The 26,313-nt window shown below is 37.0% G+C and overlaps 1 long non-coding RNA gene across 9 annotated transcripts in view; it reads right to left on the minus strand.

The window, feature by feature from the left end:
- Positions 1 to 2,671: 2,671 nt before the first annotated feature.
- Positions 2,672 to 26,313, minus strand: part of LOC311442568 — a 259,074-nt gene continuing 235,432 nt past the window's right edge. For 8 of the 9 annotated variants that reach the window (XR_014696743.1, XR_014696744.1, XR_014696745.1 and 5 more), the window contains 6 exons: positions 18,632 to 18,735; positions 17,881 to 17,967; positions 8,809 to 8,972; positions 7,194 to 7,393; positions 6,585 to 6,839; positions 2,672 to 4,082 (listed from right to left, as the gene is read on the minus strand). This is a non-coding gene — a long non-coding RNA (uncharacterized lncRNA). The remainder of the gene's footprint in view (positions 4,083 to 6,584; positions 6,840 to 7,193; positions 7,394 to 8,808; positions 8,973 to 17,880; positions 17,968 to 18,631; positions 18,736 to 26,313) is intronic. The other variant, XR_014696748.1, reaches the window with a different exon arrangement.

Here is a 26,313-nt window from a genome sequence, read left to right on the forward strand (position 1 = left end):
AGGTTTTAACACTAACATCCCAAATCCCTCAGAGAACATGATCTAGACCTCCAAAAACAACAGGAGAAAAACCTATCCACTTCTCCCTCTGTATTACAGCTCCTATTTCCTACCTCTTGCTTGGCTTCCAGATACACCAGTTTTTAGTTGAAGAAACCACTTCATTAAAACTTTGATTAAAACTTCACATCAATGGCAGTTCCCAGGGATTGCTACATTTCACAGATAAAGCAGTGTCCTTTCATGAAATGGTGATACAGCACTACCAAAGACATTAAAATGCTAATATTAATGATATACATAGATTTAATTAGCTTGTATATCTTAACACATCAACAGGGAATATATTAATTTCCTTTCCCTTTGTTAGAAGAAAGCCCAAAGTATTAAAACAAGGGGACAATTTAAACCTGACATTTATATGGCTCTAATACTGCCAGTGCTGGCATCACATACGCAATCTGAAGTTACTACCAAACACTAAAAGCACAACGAGCAGCCAGAGACTCATGAATTCAGAGCTCATCTGACAGGAGGATGCAGAGTGCTTTTTAAGAGAAAACAGTAAACTGGCTTCAACAGCTTATCCCTGAAGTTGGAGGCATCCTCCACTTCCCATGACCCTTACAATAGCCTCTCTAAAGAACTCTAGGATTCACTCAGATCACAGACAGGGTTCAGGGTTGGCTGTTGAACTCCACAAGCAGTTTAGCAGCCAGAACAACACAGCAGCCTCCTTCAATACGCTCTATTGAATCCAGAAATGTACGGGGGTTGTTTTACTGTGAATGAATACTACATATATTTACTGTGAATGAATACTACATATACAAATAGTTATAGATTTGATTTTAATTGTCATTAAGTGGGTGTAAAACAGGATGTTAACCTTTTACTGCAAAACGTATAGTGGCATCTCTCTGTGGGTAAAAGCAAGTCTCACATTTGATGCATAGGGCCATGTTGCATTTTCAAATACTTAGCTAGGGAAAAAAAAACAACACAAGTGGGTGGACTCTGCACATATAAAAATTAAAGCAAACAGCAGGCTATCTTCCCCATGCTTGTCCATTCCTGTGGAGATTCAGTTTAAATCCCCCCTTTCTTTCAGTATTGCAGTTAAACTTGGACCTTTCTAAAATGTTCTTACATGGGAAGGGGACATCCCAATTCTAAGGTGAAAGTTCAGAAAAGACTGATGTTTTCAGTGATGTCTGGAAAAAAAAAGAAAAAAAAAAAAAAAAAAGTACCATCCCTCCAAGATGCTTAAGTATATAAAACAGATGGGGAAAAAATTATTTGGAAACACCGAAGAAGGAAACTTTTGCACCTTTAAGAGAGCTAATTATCAGTAGTGCTAAAAATATTCAACTCTGTAGAAAACAGTGATAGGTAATGATGCTGTTCCACATTCAGGTTTGTGTGAAAGCACAAAATCCTCTTAGTTTGAGAATATTTACTTTTAGAGCTAGAAGAACTATGATCAGAAGACAAGCCAGTTGGATTTCAAAGAAATACGTTCCGTTCTCAAATTATAATCTCAGTTCACCTGTTCAGGCCCCAAGGATATTAGAGATGGACAAAAAAGATGGATAAAAAAGCAGATATGCGATTTCCTGGGTAATGTTGTCAAAGCCATTGACTTCATGAACTGAGAGTAAAATTCATCTACTGGACTCTGTTAAATCACCGTCTTCCCATGAGTTTGTTTGGACAGCTTAATTTCATACAGTAGGTTTCACTCTTCAATTTCTGCATGCTCATAACTCTTACTGACATTTATCAGACTTGGATCAAGGGGAATACTCCCATTGCAGTTCAATTTTCTCATGAATTCACATCCCACATAAAAAATCTTTCATTTAAAAAGCTCCTTATGTAGTTAACTGATTTTACATCACCATAATAGGTCTATTTTTATTCATTAGATGATTACCATGACTATTAAAATATACGTTTCTGTGACAGTACAATCCACAACAGAATACATCAAATTCAGAAAACTGTCAAGAGCAAAATCAGGGTAATGCTTACACAAGCATTTTAAAGCCTAATGCTAAGGCAGTGGCAAAAGACAAAGGGAGCCACAAGCAGAGCCAAGCGCCCATGGTGGGGCAGACCATGTCCCACCAGCTTTTACAGCCAATGCAACCAAAGTCCAAGGCCTGCAGCACTGCCCTGATGTGTGTGACACTCCCTCTAACTTGCAGCTTTCTACTTTCAGGCAGCAAGAAAGTAACTGGACACCTAGATAAACTTGCTTTTCAATTGCCATAGGCTGTAGCTACTACTTCTACAAGGGAATCTGTGTTTTGTGCAGCTTTGTCTATCCAGCAGTATGACGTGCATCCTACAGACATATTCATTTCACCAGAGACCTTTCTGAAAGCACTGTAACTGAATTATTTTCCAGGCTTACGTGAGTCATTGTAAACCAGACCTAGGAGTCATTGAAAATGCAGAAGACAATTTTATAACATTAAAAGAGAAAAGAGATAGGGGGGAGAGAGAGAGAGAATTTTCACATTTTAGGAAAAAAAAAAAAAAAAAAAAAAAAAAAAGAGGAAAAGAAGATCAAGGAATTTCACAATGGCAAAAAGTAACCAAGTAATCAGAATCCCTCTTCCCCCCTCCCCCCTCCCCCCCCCCCCCCTTTTTTTTAATATATATATTTTTTGGATGAGATTAAAACCTTTGCACAATTGCTTCTAATAGTCTTTGGGGAACTTATTTGTCCATTAGAAAGTCTCATTTTGGCTCAGGATGAGGTCATGAAGAGCTGTCAATGTTTTGAAACACAGAATGGTTGTTTCAATTCAACTTGGTTTTCACTGTCCTCCAAACATTAGAACACAGTTTTGCACCATTTCTAATACTCACTAAAAACACAACTTTAGTTTTGCAATGTTTTGAAATGCATGGGATGAAGTTCTTAGCTAAGGAGAATTGAAACAGTGTGGTCAGCATTTTTTTCCAGCAAAGGCAAGGACTTCTGTGCCCCAGCAGACAAGCCTCTGAACTTCCTTTTGACCTCTCTGAGATCACAATTCATGAAAAATGGGAACACAAAATCCAGATCTACTTAATTTACTGCATAAGGAATGTTATTAATTCTACTATTGTATGGCATAGGAAGACACTTCAGATACACTATAGTCATCTCATCAGCAAATAATCATCTTTTGTCCAAGGAAAAATCCCGAGCACAGCTATTAAAAGTATTGTCTGCAAAGACACGAGCTTGTTCCACTTGTTTTCCAGGATATCCCAACAACACAATTACTCAGAAAAGCCAGGTGCACCAGCCTGCGGTTATGTGATCATCTGAATTCAGCACCTCTTCACAGTACTTTCAGCTATCCCATCCCAGAGTAGGTTTTAGCAGCTCAGTTCTTTGATTCAGCTGCCATTCAGCAGCATAATCCCTACTGCAACTGCAAGAGAGGTGGAGGAAATGAACCAAGGAGGATACATCGAGTCGGGTAGGCTCATCCCTTTAAACAGTTGTATGGAGGTATGTCAAAAGAATGGTGTAAGTACCCAAGAATTTTTAAGGCCCACAAAATCCACTTGCACTAGTTCTTTCACAGTTTGTGCCTCTCTTGTTGAATATTACCTTAAAAGCTCTGGATAGTCCCTTCCTCCTTCCTCTCTTGGAAATGTACCCAATTCGCCGCTTAAGGTTGTATTCTTATTTCCGTATTCGGTCCCAAATTCCTTTAGCCAGCACAAACTTTCTTTCTTTAGACCAAGGAGGCAGAGCAAATGAAATCCAGCTTTCAGCCACCAACGTGCTCATTGGAAGTGGTCTTGTGGTCCATTTCTGTTTCTTAGCACATGAAGCACACAGTAAAAATACAATGAAAGACAGTCAAGCATATACAGAGTTTGCAATATTAAATTAGGATTCAAAAGCTCTACCTAGACAAAATCCACAAACCATCAGAGTCAACCATGCATGATGAAGATATATAATATCCTTTGCCTAGAAAACAAATCGAGCTGACTGTCTCTAGGTGTAATTTTGACCAGGCTGGTGATGAGAGAAACTGGTAGCATAATGATTCAGTTAGAAGAGTTTTCTAAGGGAAAAAAACATATTTGACATTACAAAACACATTAAACATTAAAAAGCACATTAAATATATATAGTATATATTTAATATACATAAATATATATAAATGAATGTAAATATATTTATATGTATATATATAAAATATATGTAAGAAATATAAATACATCTAGCACCATCCTGCCAAGGGGAAAACTTTGAAAATATAATAAAACAAAATACCAAAGCTTTGGCAACTTCAAAACATTATACACTGGCACAAAACCATTCTTAATATCTTCATGCAAAAACAATGTGCTAAATGCCACAATAATTCAGTAAGATTTGTCATTCTTTCTTACTCTACCCATAAGATACACCTCAGCTTCTAGGAATAATGATGTTAAGATTGATGTTTATTAGAAGTTTCAAAATGTTTTTGTTTTATGCAGTTTCTGAAGTGCCCTGTTGCCTGAGCTCTTCTTGTATTGGATGACCTTGAAAGTGCCTGAGTCACGGGCAATTCTAGCTGCCATCTAAACAACCATCCTAAATCATATACATTGTCATGTTCTCATTATCTGGACTTTGTACTTTCCGACCATGGAAGGATTTTCACATAAATTATACAGGAAATGAAGCAAAATGTAATTACAGTGTCCAACAGTTCCAAGGAGATAGATAGCACAAGGCATGGAACACAGTTGAACTGTCAGCTTTCAATAAATGTCACCTGATAGAAAGAATCTGAATGCAACGTATATCACTAAGCCACCCACTTTGGAATGATATCATTATCTCATCACAGGAATAAAGAGTTATAAGGTTATGGCAATTTCAAACAATCAGCATTCAAGCAGATTTCTCAAAGGGACTCTCATTCTTTGCTTTTACACATCTCTATTTGGACTTTAACATATACTAGCAAATTCTATTATATTGTATTAAATTAAGTTATCCCAATGAAAACATTTCTAGTAAGGTTAACCCAGACATTTAATAATCCATTAGCACCCTCACTTTTTCAACATAATTTTTCTCATAATAGCTTTTTATTCTCAAAAGGAAAAGACAGCTGTAGAGCTTTAGAGTATGCTTAACTCATGCTATTGAGCCGAACAGAAGAACACTGCAATGATGAATAAAATCACATTCTTGCCCTTAACTGCAGTGGATGATAAGTCAGACCCACATCCTTTGCATTAGATGTTCGTAGACTACTTTCTAGAGGGGAGCACAGAACACCATCACATTTTCTAGGGGATATTCTTTCTTAACCTATTTTAACAGGGTAAAGATCTTGGGTTTTTGCTTGTTTGGTTTTGGTGGGATTTTGTTTGCACTATCCTCCACACAAAAGAATTATAAAAACAGTGCAAAGAAAGCAAAATATAGTTTAAAACACTAAGGAAATAATTACAAAATTGTAATATCTCTGCATTTCAAATAATCCTTTCATCCAAGGGCTTCATGATGCAAATACCTAAACCTTACTCTGCTACTGAATTTTTATCAACCAGATTATTTAGGTGGAGTTTTGAGCCCCAAAAGTCAGAAAAAAATTATACAAGTAGCATAGAGACTTTCTCAGACACTGTGGTAGTGATTTCTTTTTTTCCTGCCAGCATGCACGAAACACATGCTGTTTTTCTTAAGTGTCTCTATTATGTTCATTGGTCTCATGGTATTTTTATATGCTTAGTAGGTGGAATGTTTTGAGAAATAGACAGTATGGGCTTAGCTAAATTAACTTGTCTAAGATTTGTTATGTGTTTTGAAGATGCATCTGGGCAGACCCTAAGGCTCAGTTCATGCAAACCAGTTTAAGCCTTGGTAAAAGGATTGTGCATCACAACTTATCATTAATATTTTTTCATTATTGTTGTACAGCAAAATTAGACTGATCAGCTTCATGTTTTGCTCCCCTTTCTTTTTTCCTGCGTATCGTGTGATTATACAGTTCTCCTGTACCCACAAAAAATAATTTTCACACTTTAAAAAACAAAAACAAACAAAAAACCCTGTTCTTTTCAAGGTTTTAAGATACCCAGTTCTCTTCATAATTTAAAAATATACCCAAGAAGAAAATTAACCACATAAATTGCATCAATGGAAGTAAAGCAAAATTTTTTCATGTTTAGTTAAGTCAGTGCCACCTCTTATATACTTCTAAATCGTCTTAGCTGTAACTAATACTGATTTAATTGGTAACTAAAATCAGGTAACTGGTTTAAATACCTAAAGAATTAAACTGAACCAACTCTACATTAAGATGTTATTTAATTCAGCCTCTGCAATTTGTACATACAGACCTTTACATTTACATTTTAATTTAAAGCACATGAAAGAGTCAGAGAACACACCCACTGAAAGTACTAATCTATGATCTGATTAGCTCCTTCACAATGTGCACCCAGCTCCAAGGGGATGCCATGACTACCAATAGGTAAGAAAGGATAACAAAAATAAAATCTGTAGGGAAAAAAAATAATCAGTGAGAGCTCTTATTAAAAAAAAAAAAAAAAGTCTTACTTTTATCAGCAAAAGGATTTTCCTTTGAGGTTTCATTTCCATTATCACACAATGAATCTTCTGCCATCACAGACACAGATGTTCCCTTAAGTCTGCACAAATGCCAGAAGCTCTTTGTCTTAATATCCACTCTGGAAGGACTTCATTGTTAATGAGGACAGATTAGCAATTTATTAAGTAATGCTCCTGCATCTGCTGCTGGTCCTGAGCCTTTCCCTTCAATGTGGTACAAGTCAAGTGCTATAAGAAGTGAGCCTGGAAGAAAACAAAGTATATAATGAGCTTCTTACAGGCAGTAGTCCAGAGAAGAAACAGGGTGCAAACGATATGCTGTATTTATTTGTAAACATAACTGTGTATATCAGAACTTGATGCATCTAGGCATGAAAAATAGGCCAAGGACCCCTTCATCTGCCTGTGACAAAAGGCTAAATACAACCATAATGCTGGAAATAAACTGGAATTTGCCGGTCTGATTGAATTGGTAATTAATTTCACAATTAGATGTAGTTTCCAGAGATGAAAACCATCCATCCACACTTCTCGTTACACATATAAGGATAATTCCCCACATAAGGAATGGCATTTCTAGGGGGAACATCTTGGTACCTCATTCTCTGCTGGAGGATTCTGGCAATCAGCACGTTTTTTCTTGCGAAGAGAGCAGAAAGCTCCACCATGTGGTGAAGTTGCTTCCTTTTAAGTTGCTTGTTACCAGAGCCGATGGTTTCCCTTTGAAGTGTTTTATCCCCTACTAATATTTAGATTAGCTCTTGGGAAAAAACAACAGACTGAACAGATTTTTTCAGCTAAACAAAAACAAAAAACAAAAAACAAAAAAACAGGTGGATAGTTTATTAAGACATATTCTGACATATTATTTCAGTTATCACAATTTTGCTTGGAATACTTAAAACATTTTCCTTGGCCATTTGACTAGAACACTATGACAACTACAGTCTCTGAACTAATAATTGGTACAATGGACACTGTAGATGTACAGTCTATTCAAATAGCAATCATCCGGATTCATACAAACTTTACTGATATTATTCTCCCTGCTCCCCCCCCCCTTTTTTTTTTCTTGTAGTACACCTGTGACAAGACATTTCTAGCTCATAAACTACTCCAGACCCAGTTGTACACTCCAGATCTAGTTGTACAACAAGAGCAAGAGATGGCACTGGGAAGCTCAGGCACAACGAGGAATACTAAAATCACAGAAAATTAATGTGAAAGTCCAGAAACAATTAAATCCTTATATGAAATCCAAATCAGCATTTAAAACCGAAAAAATATATTCTTCAGATTCTTTAATAAGAAATGGTGAACAGTAAACTATGAATAAAAAGATAGCCAATGTAACATATAAGATACATTTATTTCAGTTATTTTAATGTATTTTATTTACTATATATACTTCTTGTTTCCTCACTGAGATATATGGGGTGCATCTCTTTCTCTTGTTTATTTTCCTTTACTTTTAATATTTGAAACATTTAGAATGTTTTTACTTCACCCTTTCTGCTGAACTCCTTAGTAAGCTTTTTAAGCACTACTTCTTCAGTGAAGCATAAATATTCAATGCCCTATTAAAATGTTCAATATCTGTAGATGGCTATAGAGATAAGTAAGGATGAGTGAGTAGACATTTAGGCTCTCATTTAAGCTCTGATTCAAAACCTTATTGAAGTTTTTTTGTTTGTTTGTTTGTTTTTAACAATTACTATTTTTATTTATTTATTCCCCGCCCCCCCCCCCCCCCCCCCCCCCCCCGGTGTGTTCTAAGGCCTTTAAAATGCTCTAGCAGGACACCAAGGATTCCAGCCATAAAGACCTTGATAATATTACCACCATTTACTAATTTCCCAGTTTGGAGCAGCAAAAAAGGTAGCAATGCAACAAAGTTTTCTTCAAAGTCTAATCCCATGCCCTCTTACATAGAACAAACTCATCCATTTACAAAAGCAGCATCCTCTGTGGAAAGGTGATGCTATCATAATAAACGAGATGTTTTTGAAACTAAAAGAGGTGTCTGATTCAGATGACTGGTACATATACCACATTTCCTAAAAATATGTAACATGACTCTACTGTCTGTCTTTATTCTCATAATGATGAATAATAAATACTGTACATGCCAGAACATAAAACAAACCTGGTGTGCAGACCACATTTTTTGTCACTTTCATATAAGATTTTGAGGAAGGTAAATGAAACTTACATTGGGAACAACACTGGACGTATTGACTGCCAGAGCATTTTTCTGAAAACTACTTTTTCAGGTTAATTCGTTGTTTACATACACTAGAAAAGATTCTTGAAAAGGGGGCGATGTATCCAATATCAAGTGTTCTTTTCCTCCTGCACACCTGAAGTAGACAAATTCTATAAAAAATAAATTTGTAAGTACCAGGCCCAGACATTTAAGCTGTTCTGTTTAAGAACAAGAAACTAATCAGATTTTGTTTTAATCTGATTTGGAATTTGTAACATGACCTAATATGAAGAAACAAGATCAATGAGATTAGGAACCTACACTTCTCTAAGGAAATAAGCCAATAGAATAATCCACAGACATACACAGAGACAAAACAACTGGAATCTGAGATGAATGTAGCAAAACAAGATTCCATCATTTGAGATGCAATCATTTCCTGGAACATTTAATATTAATTTGATTTGCTACATATCAATTAGGCACCAAGAACACCTGAAAAAGAAAAGTTCAATTCACTGGCTCACAAATCCCTGCTTCAAAAGATGAAAATTCTTATGCACTGGCAATATATTCTCACCCTGGCCAGTGCAGGAGCAAACAGTTGTTTCAGGAATGGAAAAAAAAAAAAAAGGCATAAGAGCAATGCCTAAAGTCTTTGTCCCCTGGATTAGGGATAGCATCTGCAAGATACAATTTTATGAAAGTGGGATATGTAGCAATGCATCATCTACCAGGCACCAACAGGAAGAACTAAAGCTCAGTTATTTAGGATGCCATCACTCTTACCATATATCCAAACCAATCCAAAAGGAATTCCTTCATGAGACTGGTACAATAAACAGCATTTTGTCATCTCTAAATGTGACACAAAGTTCAGATCTCAGAATATCTAAAAGCTCAATTATAGCAATGAGTTTCACTGATCATGAACCATCAATGTTTCAGCAAATATGACGATGAATTATTAATTAGGACAATCTTAAGAGATTGCTAGGAATAGAAGTTACAGAGAAATCATGGGATGCTTAAGGATAATCTCTTTGTAATAAACATCTGTCCAAACCCAGATAAACATGTCAATATTGATTACATTCTTGATAACTACACCTTGATTCAGCTCTCAAATCTTAACCCACATCTCAGACCCTGTTGACAACTGCTTAATCAATTTAGGTCTTTTTTAAAAGACAAAAGCAAAACGTGGATGGCTTCGCTGTTTAATTCTTTTCATTGTGAGATTGTCTGTTGGGGTTAATTATCAGTGAGCATTTAAATAAGGAGTACAGTAAACTGCAATTTCCTGATCAAACAGCAAGCAAATTTATTTTGTTTTAATCCTTCTCTATGTACATATTTCTCAAGTATATCCAACAGAGCTACCCTCAACAGTGGACCAAAGCGAGGAGGAACCTGAGGAGGAAGCAAAGGCCACAGCCTCTCCAGCTGTTCAGTTCTCCATGAAGATCTGGTCACAAGATTCTTGTGGCAGCCTTTTGCCATGGCCTCCCCAAATGGTGCACAGATAACCTTGATTTCCAGTGCATAAATTTCCCCATGATAAACCAGGAATAAATTTAGAACAAGGACATAAGCCATCACCAAGAGGCCATTTCCATGCTGCCCACTATATGAGGAAATAAGTTTACTAGGAGACATCCCTGAGGGCTGAAATCCTCCTATCAATAATTGGATGGTTAAACATGGCCAACACAAGTCAGGAGGGGAGAATGGTAGTAGGGCAGCTTGCTAGAGAGCTTGAGCAAGTTCCACTAAGGAATTCAAAGAAAAATGATACAATATACAATAGTTCTTAGAGGCGAATTCATGAACTGAATGGCCTGTACCTTCATGATTGATCCTGTCAGTCAGTACAAATCTGTTTCCAAAGGAAACTTGCTTGGTCTCTGTTTTCCTATGAACCGAATCCACAAAACCCTCAGGGAAATGAATGCTATTTCTACTGCAGTGAGCATCCTTTGTTTTGCTGGTTTGCAGAGCAAAGTGCCAAGAGGGGAGGACAGTAAGGCAGTTATGAAAAGAAAGGAAATGCCGTCCCCAAGACAAATTCAACTGGTTGAGTTGGCAGGATAAGAACAGTAAGGGTATAATCAGAGAGAGTGGGAAAATAGAAGGCATCTAGTTGACGGAAGGATAAAACAGACATGGCCTGTTCAGCCTTTCAGCCTGTCTGTAGTGCTGTCAAACAGCTAATCCTTCCAAAACTCCTTAGGGAAGTTAGCAGCAACTCTGACAATTGCTGTGCCAGAACCCAATAGATGTAATTTCTTATGAAGCTAAAGCTTCATTGTGACAGGGGGCCTTCAGCTCTGCAGCCAGCACCCCAAACTCTGCATTCACCCTCCTGTCAGCCTGTGGCAGCTCGGGAGGCAGAGTCAGGCCCTCGTGCCTGGCAGCAGCATGCAGCCCCAGGAGCTGGGCAGTAACACGGCTTTACTTTGGACAGGCTGCTTGGGTTCAGCAGATTTAGCAGAACATTTAATGTACCTCACAAGCGAGCTCCCAGGGGCTGGAAAAAGCCTGTGAGCTCAGTGGGGTTTTGCACACTAAGATCAGGTAGCCACAGAGGGGATTAACAGGGTGGAAAAAGACCTAAAGCCTTCCTCAGCCCTGCTAGTAAGTCTGTGGTGATTTAGGGGGAAAAAGGGGGGGACATTTAAAATAAAGGAGAAATTGTCTACTGCTACCTACAGACGCTACTCACTGACATATGCCATAGGACTCTATTCACTCTGACCCAGTAAAAATTCACAGAGGTGTGGAAGTAAAGCTTCAATGGATGTTACCAGCAAGGCTACATGCTGCTTACTGCATGAGTCCCTGCTGGCTCTGCCTCAGCAGACTTACACAGACTCCCCGCGAGATGGCTGCAGAGACTGCAGTATCATAAACGAAGCTGTGGCATCTCAATCCAAAGGCAAGATACTCAGAGTATTTCAAGTGCACATGGGCACTACAGAAAGCTGCACCTTTCAAAAATGCAAATACCCACGATATTTTTCAAAACTTCATGAAAAAATATGTAAGATTTAAGTGAAACATTTCTCATTTTTTGAGGTGTTTTTCTGATCCCTGTGTTCATATAGTTCTTCACAACTTTTGGTTATTATATGCTGCATAAGCGCATGTTCCAAATCATCAGCACTGCTTTTTATTTTTATTTTTTTATTTTTTATTATTATTATTTTTTCCTTAAAGACCTTTTGAAAACATTGCATTTCTGTCTTCTGCAAATAGACCTTTTCTGTTGCATTACACTGATTGTCAAACATGCTTTCTTACCCATGTTTGGCTGTCATTCAGCTGTTCCTATTACTGTTCACTACATGCTGTCAGTATACCTCCTGTCCCTTCCCAGCTTAGATTTTTTGATAATTAGCCATTCCACACTGGCTTGTCACTGGCTGTGGGTCTTAAGTTCTGATTCAGCCAAGCAACACAAGCAAAAATCCAGACATAAGCTTGGGTATGAAAAGCTTGGCCCATCACCTTGCCCTGGAAACTTTGCCCTGACAAAAGAACATCAACACAATCTAAACAGAAATCTAAGCCAGGGATATGTACTCAATCTGTCTTAATGTGAACAGCTGCAATCCAAATTCTGCCTCATTCTACCTGCAACAGTTTTAGCACAGGCACTGCAACAGCTTTAAACCAGGGAGATCTACATGCCCTCACACAGCTCTAACTTTCTGAGGTCTGAAGGACACAACATTGATTTTAGCCTGGGAACATCATCTGAAACAGATATTAAAGATCCTCATAGTCCATGAGGATATTTAGTCCATAACTAATTGCAGCCTTAGTTTGGAAAGTCCCACGAAGAAAGCCTACAGAAGACTACTCCCAGATGAATTTCTATCCTGTCCCTGGTTGAAATCTAGGTCTTATAAGTTTTCTTTGCTGATCAGAATTCTTGTACTTACTCAAATCTATGTCATACCCCTGTAGTGGAGCAACCTTTTGTCTAAACATTGAAGCAAAGCCTGTCTAATTCAACTCTGTCAGACTTCAGGCCTGATTACTTATGGATTCACATGTCCTTCTTAGGCACCCATTTTTCAGATCGGTTCTTTGAAGCTTAGTCAAATTGCTGATGCCAGCTTCAGCAACAACCTCATTGTGGAGCCAGCTACTCTTGCTGACCTTGGTTTCCATCTAGGTCTAACAAGCAACCCTCATTTTCGCCCTTTAAATGTGCCCAAACATCAACCAAAAACTCTGCACTTACTAAAATACTTAATGCGTTTGGTTTTAAATCCCTCTTCCTGCCCCAGCAACAAACAAAATTATTCAGCATCAGACCTCCATGGACCTAGTTCATCAGGAAAAAAAAACAACTTCTCAACAAAAATCAAACTTCACGGCCTCATCTAAACCCAGGCCCTTAATTTTCATGATTACAGGGTATGTAAAGTAATGTGAGTCACGCAGATATCCATTTGGATAAGACCATAAGACTTTGTTCTCCAAACCCTGAATGTGCACATATAACCTTCTGAAATCAATGTATATAGTCATTACTAGCTGTTGTTTCATGCTTGAGGATTTGAGGCTTGGCTCTTATCAAAGAGCTGATTAATTTCAACATTGCAGAAACCTCATTTAATTAGGGGGACTTTTCTGGAGTTTATTTTATTTTATCTTATTTTTAAACTGAAAACAACCATATGAGTACATTAAAATTATGTAATTTTGAATCTCTGAAGCTTTTCATGAGAATTTGCATTTAGAAATATCTTGCATGTTCTTCAAAAATACTTTCAGTCATTATATCACTGAAATTAGATGCAATTAATTTACAACTTCTAAAAAGAGTGAGAATTATATATCACAAAACAAAGTTCATAATATGCCAGGTCCTAGACCTGTGCATAAGTACAGAGACAAATACTGAACCAGTCAAAACTATGTATTTTAGACATCTCATTATCAAAAGCAGAAAGGACAGTTAAGCACTTTGTTCCTTTTAACATGGAAAGCTGTTCCATTAATGTAATTTCTCACTAAGAAAAAATATTGTATTAATATTTGTTTTATAATTAAATCAAATTATGATTATTTGAAAAGTAACAATTTGAAAATAATGGAAAATAAATTAATTTCTTTAATTTCCATTAATTTCTTTTCCATGTTCCCTTCTTATTTAATACAATATGTGATAAGGAATCTGTGGAAATGGCAAGGGGCATCATTTTATAGCTACACATCACAGTTGTAAGAAAAGGATAAGTAGTAAAAAATGTTTGGGAAAATGTGAAATCTTCAAGAAACAACATGAAAACATGAAACCCTTTCATGCACAAATCACAAATCATAGTCTTTGAGGTGAAACAAAGCATACTGCAATATTCTAAAGGTTTTATAGAGAAATGATACATTTCATCCAGACTTGGGAACAAAGAAAGTTGCAAAAGAAAGTTTCTTCAATGAACACACAAAGTTCAAGAACTTGTATCCTCAAGATGTATTATGAAAATAGAGTTACTTCCCCTATTCAAATTACTATTTTCTACCTTTCACAGAAATCCTATACTGGCTCAGCCACATTGGAGATGTTAAAAAAAAAAAAATCCTGGCAAGAAACACTTTCATAATATATACCAAATAATACACAATGTAACTGTCAATCAGATATGAACCTTATTTTTTTTTTGAATATGTCACATTCTGAAGTAGTATTAAAATTCATGCATCATCCTTTGGAAAAAAATAGTATTAAATAATTATTAAACTACATTCGGAATATGACCTTCATATCCATTTGTTTTAAGTCAAAATCTTTTCTGAATGTGTTTCATTTTTCTGTAAATGGCAAACAGATGAATATAAATGGTATTTATCAAGTTCTGGAAGTAAATGGAATAATAAAACTACTATGAAATTATTTGTGTTCAGACTGTATGAAAAGGCCATATCAGATATAATGGCTAGACTAATCAAGTACTGTAGGCTTCTTAATTTTGCAACAAAACAAGTGACACCAAGTATACTTCAAATGGTCTTACAGCATCTAATATTGATGATTTTCTTGTTCCCACCTACTCCTCTCCAGAACGTTTGCTTTTTTACTCTGCTGGTTTTCTTTACTGCTAATGCCCTTCCATATGTTCCAATGATTCTGCGTGTTTAAACAACCTCCACAGATAGTTGACTTATTCACACGTTTCAGGAGGCACAGAAAAGATGAAGAGCATTACAGATAGCCATCAGCAACTTCCCTTACAGAAAGGTTACTTAATGCCCAAGAGAGACAAATTTATTTCCCCTTCCATACCCCTGAGGTGAAAGACAAAATATTGAGGTATCTTGAGAAAAGCCTAGTTGCTTAAAGGTGAACAAAATGGTGAACAAAAGAGACGCTTCAACTTCAAGTAAACCTTATCTAGTTGGGGAAATATAACCACAGACAGTAATTTCTTCCTGGGACAGAGGCCTAAATAATCTTCCAGACAAAGCAGTCTTAAGAATCCCTTCCCTAGGAAATTCTAGCAGGGTAACTGTGTTCTGAGTGTGAGGAGGAGTATGGTTTGAGTGTGAGGATAATTGCTTTACACCAATTATCTCCTATTAATGTTTTTTAACTAAGAAGCCATGATCTAGCTCTTCCCATACATGGACAGAGGTGTCCTGGAAGTGGCTAACATTCTTGTATGATTAAAGAAAGATCTATACATGAAATACTGTCCATCCCTTATTTGGCTAATTAAGAAATAAACTAGTATTAGCAGCTTTGAGAAAATCCACAAGAAATTTAAGCATCTGGTATTTTCTACTCATCTCTTAACTTGGGCTTTCTTGGCATATGAGCTGTCTTTTGGCTGATTTCCACTACAAGCAGGGAGCTTGCATTACAGAAGTCAAGAAGAGTCCTCACTTTCCCACCATCCATCTTCACTCCTCTACAAAAAGGAAGTGATAAGGCCAACGTAATCTCTTTGGCACCCCAGGCATAGGGGGAGATATCACAAACATCAAAAAATTTTAGTGTCATAGATGCAGTTGCAGTATATTTGACATACTTTCCCTACACATCAAATGACTTGGGTATTCTTGATGTCTGTTTTGGTGACTTTTTTTTCTTGCCATCCCGTTTGCTATAAAATTCTGTCTTCCTTTGCTGCTGCTGAGATTGTGGGGAAAAAAAAAAAAAAAAAAAAAAAAAAGCAGTCAAAGAAGAAAAAACTTGCAACTCTCCTCCTCCTCAAATGCTTTAATGTATCTACATTCTACTGCAAAATTTTGATGTTTCCATGTATACTAAGGATTGCAAATATTGCTGAAAAAGGAAAAAAAACGTATTACTAGACTTCAAAATGAAGATTTCATGGTGCATGAAAAACAATCAGTCTTCTCCACTGAGTTTGACTTCATTTATCACGAACACAAGTTTACAATAGCTGATGTCCAAAATAATTAAAAACCTATTTCTTGCACATGATGAATACAGGTCTTGAACACATTCCCTCTAAACAATTCCAGCTTTGGTTAAAGCAAGGCTACAGTAAAATGTAGTTTGGGGTCTTGTATATAACACCAGAAAAGAAATCACAGCAATATAAATTACATTTTGATCTCCAACACAGACAGTTTAATAGGCCAGATTCAGCAAAGCATTTAAGCAAATGCTTAAATCCCATTGATTTAAGTGGGATTTAAGTACATATTAAGTACTTAGTTGAATTGGGGCCATACTGTGAAGGGACTCGTAGAACAAGGAAAACACAGTAGGCTTTGGGGATCTTTATTTACAGCTCAGACGTTAAACTCAGCAAATTTGGCTTAGGAACCTGTATAATGCAAAAAGAGCCAAGGACAGACTGCAAGAACATTTGGCTGCCCCAGGTCACTTCAGGATAATACAACATACCAATATGGATTTAGTTTCTAAAATACTTTTATCTCATAATTTACCACATTTAATTCACAATTGAGGTGTGCCACCTTAATGCGTCATTCAGCACTTTACTGTATAGAGAGACTTCAGACGCTGCCAAATTTCTAGTGCTCTCATTTATTCATCTCCCGTTCTTCCCTCCCACTTTTAACCCCAACCTTCTGGTTACAGGGAGAGGAGGAGGCAAATGACATTTGCTGTTTGTCAGTCAACTCTCACTGCATAACTAAGGAGGAAAAAAAAAAAAAGGGAAGAAAAAAGCTAACAACATCAAGTACCTCATCCTGGAATATGGTTCTCCAAGAGGGGATCAAACCAGACATTTCATCTCAGTTAAAGGAGTTCTGTTAAAATTATGTAATTTCTCTTGTAGGTGTCTTGGAGTGAAACCAAAACTATGTTTAGTCTACATATAATTTCCTAAACATTGTAGCTGACAAAAAGATTTACTTTGTCCATAGGATGACTTTTAATTATTTCCTTATCTTTCCTTCTTGACTCTAGATATAAGTTTTCTAACTCTACTAACATTACTCCAGATGGTTGAACTATTTATATTTATCTTGCAAAGTAGAAGTTGGATTTTGGGGACATTAATAATTCTTGTTGTCAGCTTTTCTTTTTGGGAATAAACCTATTTCCGGGGAAGTCTGGGAAGCTTGGTTCCCTAGCTCTAAGAATAGACGAACAGGAAACAGAACATTATATCATGTCCAAGCACTACCATTTGTAGAGGAATTAAGACTCAGAGTTTTATGAAATCTCCTAATCATGTTTTAAAACAGATTAGTTTTGAGGTCAGTTTCCATTTAGCAGAATGCTCTCATGCTTATGAGAACCCTTTCTTAGTAGTATTTTCATGACAAGACCAAGTTAAAACATGATCAAATTTTGGTGAGCTACAAAACACCAGATTATATTGCTCAGGCTTATTTCTAAAAACATTTAATTATTATAGATGATAGTGTCAAAATCGATAATTATAATAATTTCCATAAACAAATAATAAAGATTATTTTCAGTTAGATAAGAGATAAACAATGTTTTTCAGGTATTTAACTGAGGTGAAGGGAGGGTTCCTAAAGTCATCCTAGACTTACATATAAAATTTGCATATTTGTGCTAAACAATTTTGTGATAGTGCTGGAAGCTAATCTCACCTTTTCTGATTCCTACCAGGTGTCACATTTTCAGAAGACCACGTTTCATTCCAGGCAAGAGGCATGAATCCATTTTGAGTACTGTCACTGTGAAGAAAGTATATACAATTATTCATCCAGGTCACAAAAAAAATCTCTCTAAAACAGTGCAAGACCAATTTAATTACATGGTAAACAGACTTATGTCATTGCATGCACTGCTATTTCTGGTACTTAAAACCTGCTGAGGAAGTTACATTAACCAGCAAAATTACTGACCCCTTTGTGGGTGCAAACTTAAATGAGTAAACACAACCCTGAGCATACAAAGGATCAGCCCTAGTTCTCACCCGTGTGTGTGCAAAAAATGCTCTAATTTCATTACACATTAGATTTGCTAGTGCTGTGTTAATTCCAGCCTGAAATTTAGGACACAACAGTCTCTGAGCTGAGGCCAATGTGCTTCTAGTGGTTAGCAGATAAATTAGGAAAATACCAAGCCTATTAAAATGAGCATACTCAGAAATATAATTGGACAGTGAATGAAATAATTTAACATTGATCAAAACAGATAAACAGCACACTGTTTTATGCTCTGAAAAAAATGTGTTACCTGACAGTTCATACAGCCTATCAGAAAACAAAGGAAGAATAAACTTTAGCAACAACATTCATAACAGTACGACTACTAAAAGAATGATCACTATAAACACTTATCCCAAAGCAAAGTTTTGCACTACTCAACAGGTATTTACAATGGAAAGAGGCTTACTTTTTCTTCATTTTCAATCATGACGGAACACTCTGGTCTCATTTACCTCCTCAGCTAAACCAAGTCTTTTCTTCTGCATACCATAATATGGCTACAGAAATCTGCTGTGGGAAAAAAGATTTAAGTGAATAACTAAATAAGAGTGATCTTTCCTCCCTCAATAAATTCAGTAGAAGTTTCCAATACTTTCCTTTCAGTTCACAAACTGTCTAAATTCCCAAACAGCAGACAGCAAAGAGCTTATGTGGCACAGTAATACAAAATTTTAATGCTGGACAGGAAAAAATAAAGAACTTTCAGTAAAATTTCTGTTCAGTATTTTACTACATCGAGCTGATGTCAATTTTAATCAGAATTTATGTTGCATGTATTCTGTCTTAAAATAAAAGCTGAAGAGGAACTGTTCTCATTCAGAAAACACAAATCCATGTGCCCTTTCAATTACTTGTGAAGTAGGAAATTCAGGAGTCACAGTGAGTCTGAAAATCTCACATATGTCAAGTTAAAGTGCTTTAAAAAGCCTTGTATGAATTTGTTTTTCTTCAAAAGAGTATGATACGAATCAGACAAGGAAAATAATATAATAATATTTATGGTAAGCAGCTAAACCATGTGATTGACACCTGCATTCCCCCAAAATATGTGAACAACAAAATTCACTACAACTGAAATTATTTAAAAAAAAAAAAAAAAAAAAAAAAACACGCCCAGGCTTGGGAAAAATTCTGCAGTGAATTGTGAACCTGCTGTTACTCTTTCTGCTTTCTATGCATAACAGCAGTAAGCCAGGCTGACCTTCATGTAATCAGTTAAAGTTACATCAATAGGACAATTCTCAAGGGGAAAAAAGGTGGTAAGGAGTAAAGGGGAGAGTCAGCCTAGATTTTTCTAAGGGAAAAAAAAAAAAAAAAAAAAAAAAGTTTGTGGGCTAGGGCTGGTATCCCTTACAAAAATAGCTGGGGTGAGACTACTGTGCTTTGCTTTTGCTTTTCTGTTTTTTTTGTTTTTTTTTTTTTTCTTTTCCCCTCCTCTTTTTTTTTTTTTTATTAATATGAAAGTGCTTAATATTGTAGGATGACAGTGTTTCTGCTTGAGAGAGGGAAAAGTCTAGGACTATAAATAATCTATAAAAAGCGGGACAACTGCACTTGGTTGGTGTCCTTCTAAAAGGCTCAGAAAACACAGTCCCCAAGGTCTACCATCATGTTCGATCCTTTGCCTCATTACTGAGCGCCACGAATGAAGGACTAAAATGGCATTTATAGGATATGTCTTTTTTCAGACGGCAGGAATCCTGAATTACTTAAGTTAACATTACACAGGCCTGCTTGAGTCTTGGAAGCTGTCCAGCAGTTGCAATGGAGCGATCAGGAGAGATTAATTTCATCTACTGCTTCAGTACAGTTTAGAGTAAAATAGCACATTTTGACCTCAAGCTGGTAAGAGAAGGCTGTTTCTGGTACCAGAGTGATTTTAACACAGTGAAGAATTTCATTGCAGGTTTCTGTGAAGACATACTGCTTTTTTCATTTCCTTGGCTTTGTGACCATCAGCTTAAAAAGTGTATTCATACCTCCTACAGTAACACATACGGGGAATGCACAGGGCAGGATCACCACTATAGGCTCCTAGCAAACTACTTTCAATGGTGCTGCATGAGCGAACAGCACTATGCCTGGCAGGCAAGGATGCACAGTTTCACCATCCTGACACTTTGCTAAAGTAATACATCTAATGGGACTCAACCAGTGACAAGATTCTGAAGGAATGTGGTGAAAACCCAGCTTGGCCTGGGGAATTTATTGAGGAATCATCACAGATGAGGAGGGAATTTACTGAAGGGATCATCCAAATGAGGCTGGAAGGCTCTAAACAATGTAATTACTCTTGTTAGCATCTAGGGGATAAATTATCCCTCAGATGGAAACTAAACCCGTAAGAGGGGAAAGTTATTTGGTAAACTCACCACAATAAACCACGAAGAGTCATCTCAAAAGCAAAGCTATTTGTGGGCCAACAAAGGGATACAATTTTAAAATTCCCAGCTATAAATGTTCATCATCTTACAAAAAAGCACTTCTAGATCTCCTTAAACATGTCCAAAAGCACATATCTTCCAGGTATTCCTTCTGTTTCTGTAACACTGGCACTGGGTGATTCTCTGTAATTTCCCACTGAAATCTTTGCCCTGTCCTCCATGGCACACAACCCCAGTAAAGCTACTGAGGAACAATGACACAGACAAGTTTTCCCTGTATGTGTTTTTTGTTTTTTTTTTTTTTTTTTTTTTTCTTCAGGTTATCCTCTACAGTTTCAATGTACTTATGTAGATTTAAATGGCGATTACTTATTTGCATATCATACAAATTTTATAGTGGAGCTATGACTCTATTATACAGACTTTTCTGCTCTATCTCAAATCAAGCTGTAAGTAGATAACAGCGTGGCCTGCTAACAGTTACTTAGGAATACAAAGCAACTAAAATAAACGAGTATCCCTATTATCAAAACCGCAATAATCTCCATTCTTATTATATATTTTTTAACTCACCTCTCTCTTTTCCCTTAATAAAGGAGCAAAAGGTCAGGGCTTCAAGCACATAAACAAGAATCAAGAAAAAGAGAATAAGATCAAATATCTTGGTTTTACCAGCAACTCTTAGTCTCAAAGACCAGCAAGTCTGTGGAAAAGTCAATATACAGAACTTGCGGGCACTATTATATCATTTCCTGCTGCTTTTCCAAGAATCCCATGATCATTTAATGTGGCACTTGCAGGAAACACATAAAAAGGAGCACTGAAGAAAGGAAAATAAAACAGTGCTGTGACTTGAAATGTAAATACACATCATCCAAAGAATATTCCTGAGAACGGTATGAAAAAGAATCACCTTTACGAATTCCAAAAGCTTAGAAAGGGTAAGTCTAGCAGGTACTGTAGTACTTCTTTGGAAGACCATCACTGGCATTCAGATTACAGAAGGAAGAATCTGATAAATTAGGCCATACTAATGAAGAAATGACAGAGTTGATACATAACCAGTATCTGAAGAAATATCCAGTTCTTGGAAAGGCATCACAAGTACTGAGTTGAATACACAACCACAAATAAATAATGACTTAGTTTCCAGAAAACTGAGAAGACAACTATTTGGTCAGCTGCAGGGGGCATAAAACATGTTTTTCCTTTGTGCCAGTATGTGATAGGGTAATGGTATTGAGGTCTAACAATTTCAAAGGTGTACTTTCATTGGGGAGTTGATAAACCAATTCAATACCTCAACACAGCACACCCCCTGCACCAGTCACGAGGGTCTAGAATCTGGTCATGTTGGCTTGGCACACAATGCAGAAATCCCCTGTCTACAAGCAATGAAGAAGGGCCAATATTTGCTGCACTAGAGCAGCAGCAGAAAGCTGTGTGGAAAAAACAGCTCAGGCTGTTTTCATCAGGGTTTTATTTAACCCTGTGCTAGCACAGCTTAAGCTGTGTTATTGTCAGCTACCACTGTGAGATTTATTAGAAAGGAGTGTACACATAGGCTTAAAACAGTGTCTTCTGTTTGGAAGAGAATTCCTAAGAGTATGCCCAAATATGCTCAGAGTATAAAAACAGGCTTTGGACAATAGGTTTTATTAGAATCAAACTGTAGGAACTTATTTTTAGTTCATATCAAGCACTCATTAGAGGGGAAGAGTTCTCCCATTAAATATTCAATTAGTAACAATGATCTCTCAGTCATGTTGCTGCTGCCTGAGACACTGGTTACTCATAAAATACCGAGTTGTGAATAATGACTGAAAGTACTGTCACCAAGCGTGAAATAATGAAACAATGGAAAAGAATGGGGAATAATAAGAGAAAGACTTGTAAAAGTTATTAACCTACAGAAAGAAGTCTGCACATGATGAAGGATAAAGCAGCAGCAGTTGGAGAAATGCCTATGTGAGAAGACCTCAGCATTCTGCTCTGTATGTCAGCTTTCTCATGGGACTTTGAAAAACGTTGATTTTTCTTTGTATATACTTAGAATAATATGAACCACAATACATGTTTCTGATTTTCAGAGGAAGGTGATAAATTTATAATGTCAATTATAGGAAAAACGTTTATGGTATTAAAATATCTGCATAACTAGTGACTTATAGCTTCCAATATTCCCCTATCCCCCTGCAAATATATCCTAAAATCTCATTAGCATCTGACAGCCACTGCCAGCACTGTCTGCACAATGCATGTATCCAAGCACTCCACACCTGAGCTCGGCTTCTTTCTAAGAACCTTATTCTGCAGCACCTTACATGTTCCCACTACAATCAAAACATTCCACAATTCTGCTTTAAATCTTATACGACTCATGACAAACTATAGCAAATCTCAAACTAAATAACTTTTTTTTAAATATATATTTGATGACTTCCAACTGATGACTAGAGACATGTACAGTAAACAGAATTGGCCAGCTATTTTCACTTTGTCTCTGTATATGCCCCAACTCAGATTTTCTCTTGAAGGTAAGAGACTCAAGATGGCAATAGAGAGCTGGAAAAAGCGTGTTCTGGGAGAGTACTATAAATATCTCTTTTGTTGCTTAATGTGTTGATAAACCTCTTGCTAGAGAGGCCTCTGGTATTAATCTGCCCATCAGTGTCTCAGTAATTCTCATCTAAAATTATCAACAAATAATTTTGTTAGTACAAAATGTTTATTTGCAGTTACACAACTCCCAATTTGCAGAATATTAGCTGCTTAAAACATAAGCAAACAGCCACAGACTATAAAATCCAGTGCTGAGAAGATTAATTCATAACCTTATTTTGAAGTAAGTTTAATGTTACAAGATCTAGTAATGTTCCCAAAGTCTGTTAAATGTTAGTGCCTTAAAGGCAAACATTTTATTTGAATTGTTTTTAAATGGTACTCAAAAAAATATGATCAAGATTTTAGAAAAACAAATATACTTATTTTTCTTAACTCAGAAAGAGGATTCTCTGTCCAGTCACACAGAATCACACGACAATATTAACTGTATGCAGAACTGCTGAATATGCCCTGAGACTACTGTGAAGCACTGCTGTGTGCTGCTTGACAGCTGCTGCCTTCCATCCCAGAGGTGGCAGCCTATAAATGATGAATGAACTTATTCATACAGTCTGTAGCTATCTGAGTGTAAGAGAGATCTAATATGCATTACGTACATCTGTCTAGATATATGTACACAAGCTGAGTTTGGTTTAGTAACATTGGAAGGAGTCCCAAAAGTAAGGAATTTTAGAGTTATCACTTCTCAGTATTTTCCAAGATAAACGTCCAAAGAAGCAATATTTTCTACAGGATTATTCTTAATTAGTATTTATCATTTGAATATCTTGTAATAGTATGCTTCCTCCAGCCTAAATGACTCTCTACTGGCTAAAGAACTTGCTATGCTAAGGGCTGGACCAGAGCTGATAAGGGTTTATCCCTTTACATCAGTGGACTTCAGTTCAAACCTATGGCTCCTGCCAGGAGGGAAAAATGTTTTTTATAAGTAGGAAAGACAAATTTATGCCTAAGCTCCTGTTTCTGAACAGAGCAAGAGTTGAAAATTTTAAAGCTGATTACAAATTAAAATATCTCTGTCCCCAGATGCTTGCCTACCTTCAAACAATTGGCTGCCCGTCTGCTATCTGGAGCTGCAGGGACAGGTGTGCTGAGAACTGACACCTATTTCAGGATCAGAAGAGGGCACTAGGGTTTAAGGTACATTCAGAATAAATCCAAGACAAAGAGGAAAAAAAAACAGTGAAGCGTGTTAGAAATAGTCCCTTGTTATACTTGTTTTGTGAGAGAACCAGCAGAATAAAGGGAGAAAACATAGGCAGGGCTGGAGGCCCAAGGGACCAGGTGCTGTGGCAGCTCAAGCACAGCTCAAGGGACATGTTTGGTCACCAACATTTACACAAGTGCCTTCAGCTTGCAATAGCCTCACCCCACGTGCTGAAGCCCTCCCCTCCATCCCACCCGTCACAGGTAAGCCTCACCATGTTATTTCTTTGTTGGGCTCAGTTTGTGACTGCGCTGGCAGCAAACACACACATGACCAGAATGACAGCAACTCACAGAGATTGCTGAGCTGCCCAACCCACCAAGACGAGAAGCAGTCAGAAAGATGAAGAGAAGGGTCCTTTGAGGGCTCAAGAGATGCAATGAATTTCACAGTGCAGCTTAATAAGCTAAAAAGCCACACCCACCCACAGTGTTTAATTCTCTTTCTAGCTAGGAAGCAGAGTAATTGCACTGTTTTTTGCTTTTCTCTGTTAAATCCGATGTGGTATTTTGACACATTCCATCACAGAGGGCTTGTCACATATCGTACACGTTCCGTGTTAAGGGGGTACATTCAGTGGTGATGGACAGGTGGGATCAGGAGAAACCCCTCTCTGCTGTACAGTTTGTATCAGCAAGCTCAGCTGGTTCTTCTCCCTCTGATGTCAATGTTTAGGAAGAGTACCAGCCTATACGGTGTAATGCCTGTAACAACTGACCCTATAGAAGCTAATTAATATGCAAATTGCCAATGTATTTGAGTCTAACATGTCCTTTAGAACAGAAATAAAATATTCTAGGATCACTTGATAATGCTGTACCCTCTCCCTTGGACTAGAAAAATCTTATTCAGCATCTTTTAGAACATCTTCCAGAGCAGTTGCTACCTAGACCATCTCCTCTGGTCCAGTGAAAAGAAGCTAGTGTTAGTGTAAGACCTTAGAGAAGTATACACTGTTGGCATAAATGGCAACACACAAGGAATTCACATAAACTTGAGAGGAAGTGAACAAAAAGGCTAAATTACACCTTTGCAGTGAGGTAAAGCTACCATACGAGCTGTACAAAGGGACTTTACCAGGACACCTAAACAACGTATGTTACTCAATTAAGAAACATCTGCATGTGCATCTACATGATGCCAACTACAAAGCCACATCAGACTGTACAGAATTCCTAAAACAAATTCTTATTAAGGAGGGGTATCTTGTTAGAATTTAACTCCTGTCTTCATGTTTTCTCCTTACAACTAACCCATGCCTCCCCTGAAATTTTCTGGACTAGTACCAGAGATTGTCTCTTGTCTCCAAATTTTTATTTTGACTTTTGTCTTTGCTTTTCAAACTCAAGCAGTTGACAGAAGAAGCTAGAAATGCACATTTGTCAGAGAAACACAAGCAATATTGTCTTTCATAGGGTCTACCACATGCATACAGCCGACTTGACATTTAACCCAAAGACCAAAATAAGAACCTGTATCTTGCCAGATTTTTCTTGTAGTGAGTAATTGCACCTCAAAATTAGCCAAGTCACAAGCATGTTCCACTGAAATGGGTTATATTACTGGACAGCTATTCCCTTCATGCACAGTCACGACAACAGAGGAGAGTCTGATTTCATAGATTAAGTATATGATCCGCTACAAAAAAAGGTAGTATCACCCACCAAAAAAAAAAAAGAGACTACAGTTATGAGTCAGGATTATAATACCACTGTGCTCAGTATTTCAGCACAGACAGTACATATGCTATCAGAAATATCCAAAGGTTTTTCATTAGCTAAGAAAGCAAGAAAAGGAGGAGATGTTCTTGACTATAAACAATGACATACTGAGGTGCAGATCCTAAAATGTTGAAGTTTGGTTCCCAGATCC

Source organism: Aythya ferina (genome assembly GCF_964211825.1).
Source record: "Aythya ferina genome assembly, chromosome: 11".
In the NCBI taxonomy this organism is placed as follows: Eukaryota; Metazoa; Chordata; class Aves; order Anseriformes; family Anatidae; genus Aythya; species Aythya ferina.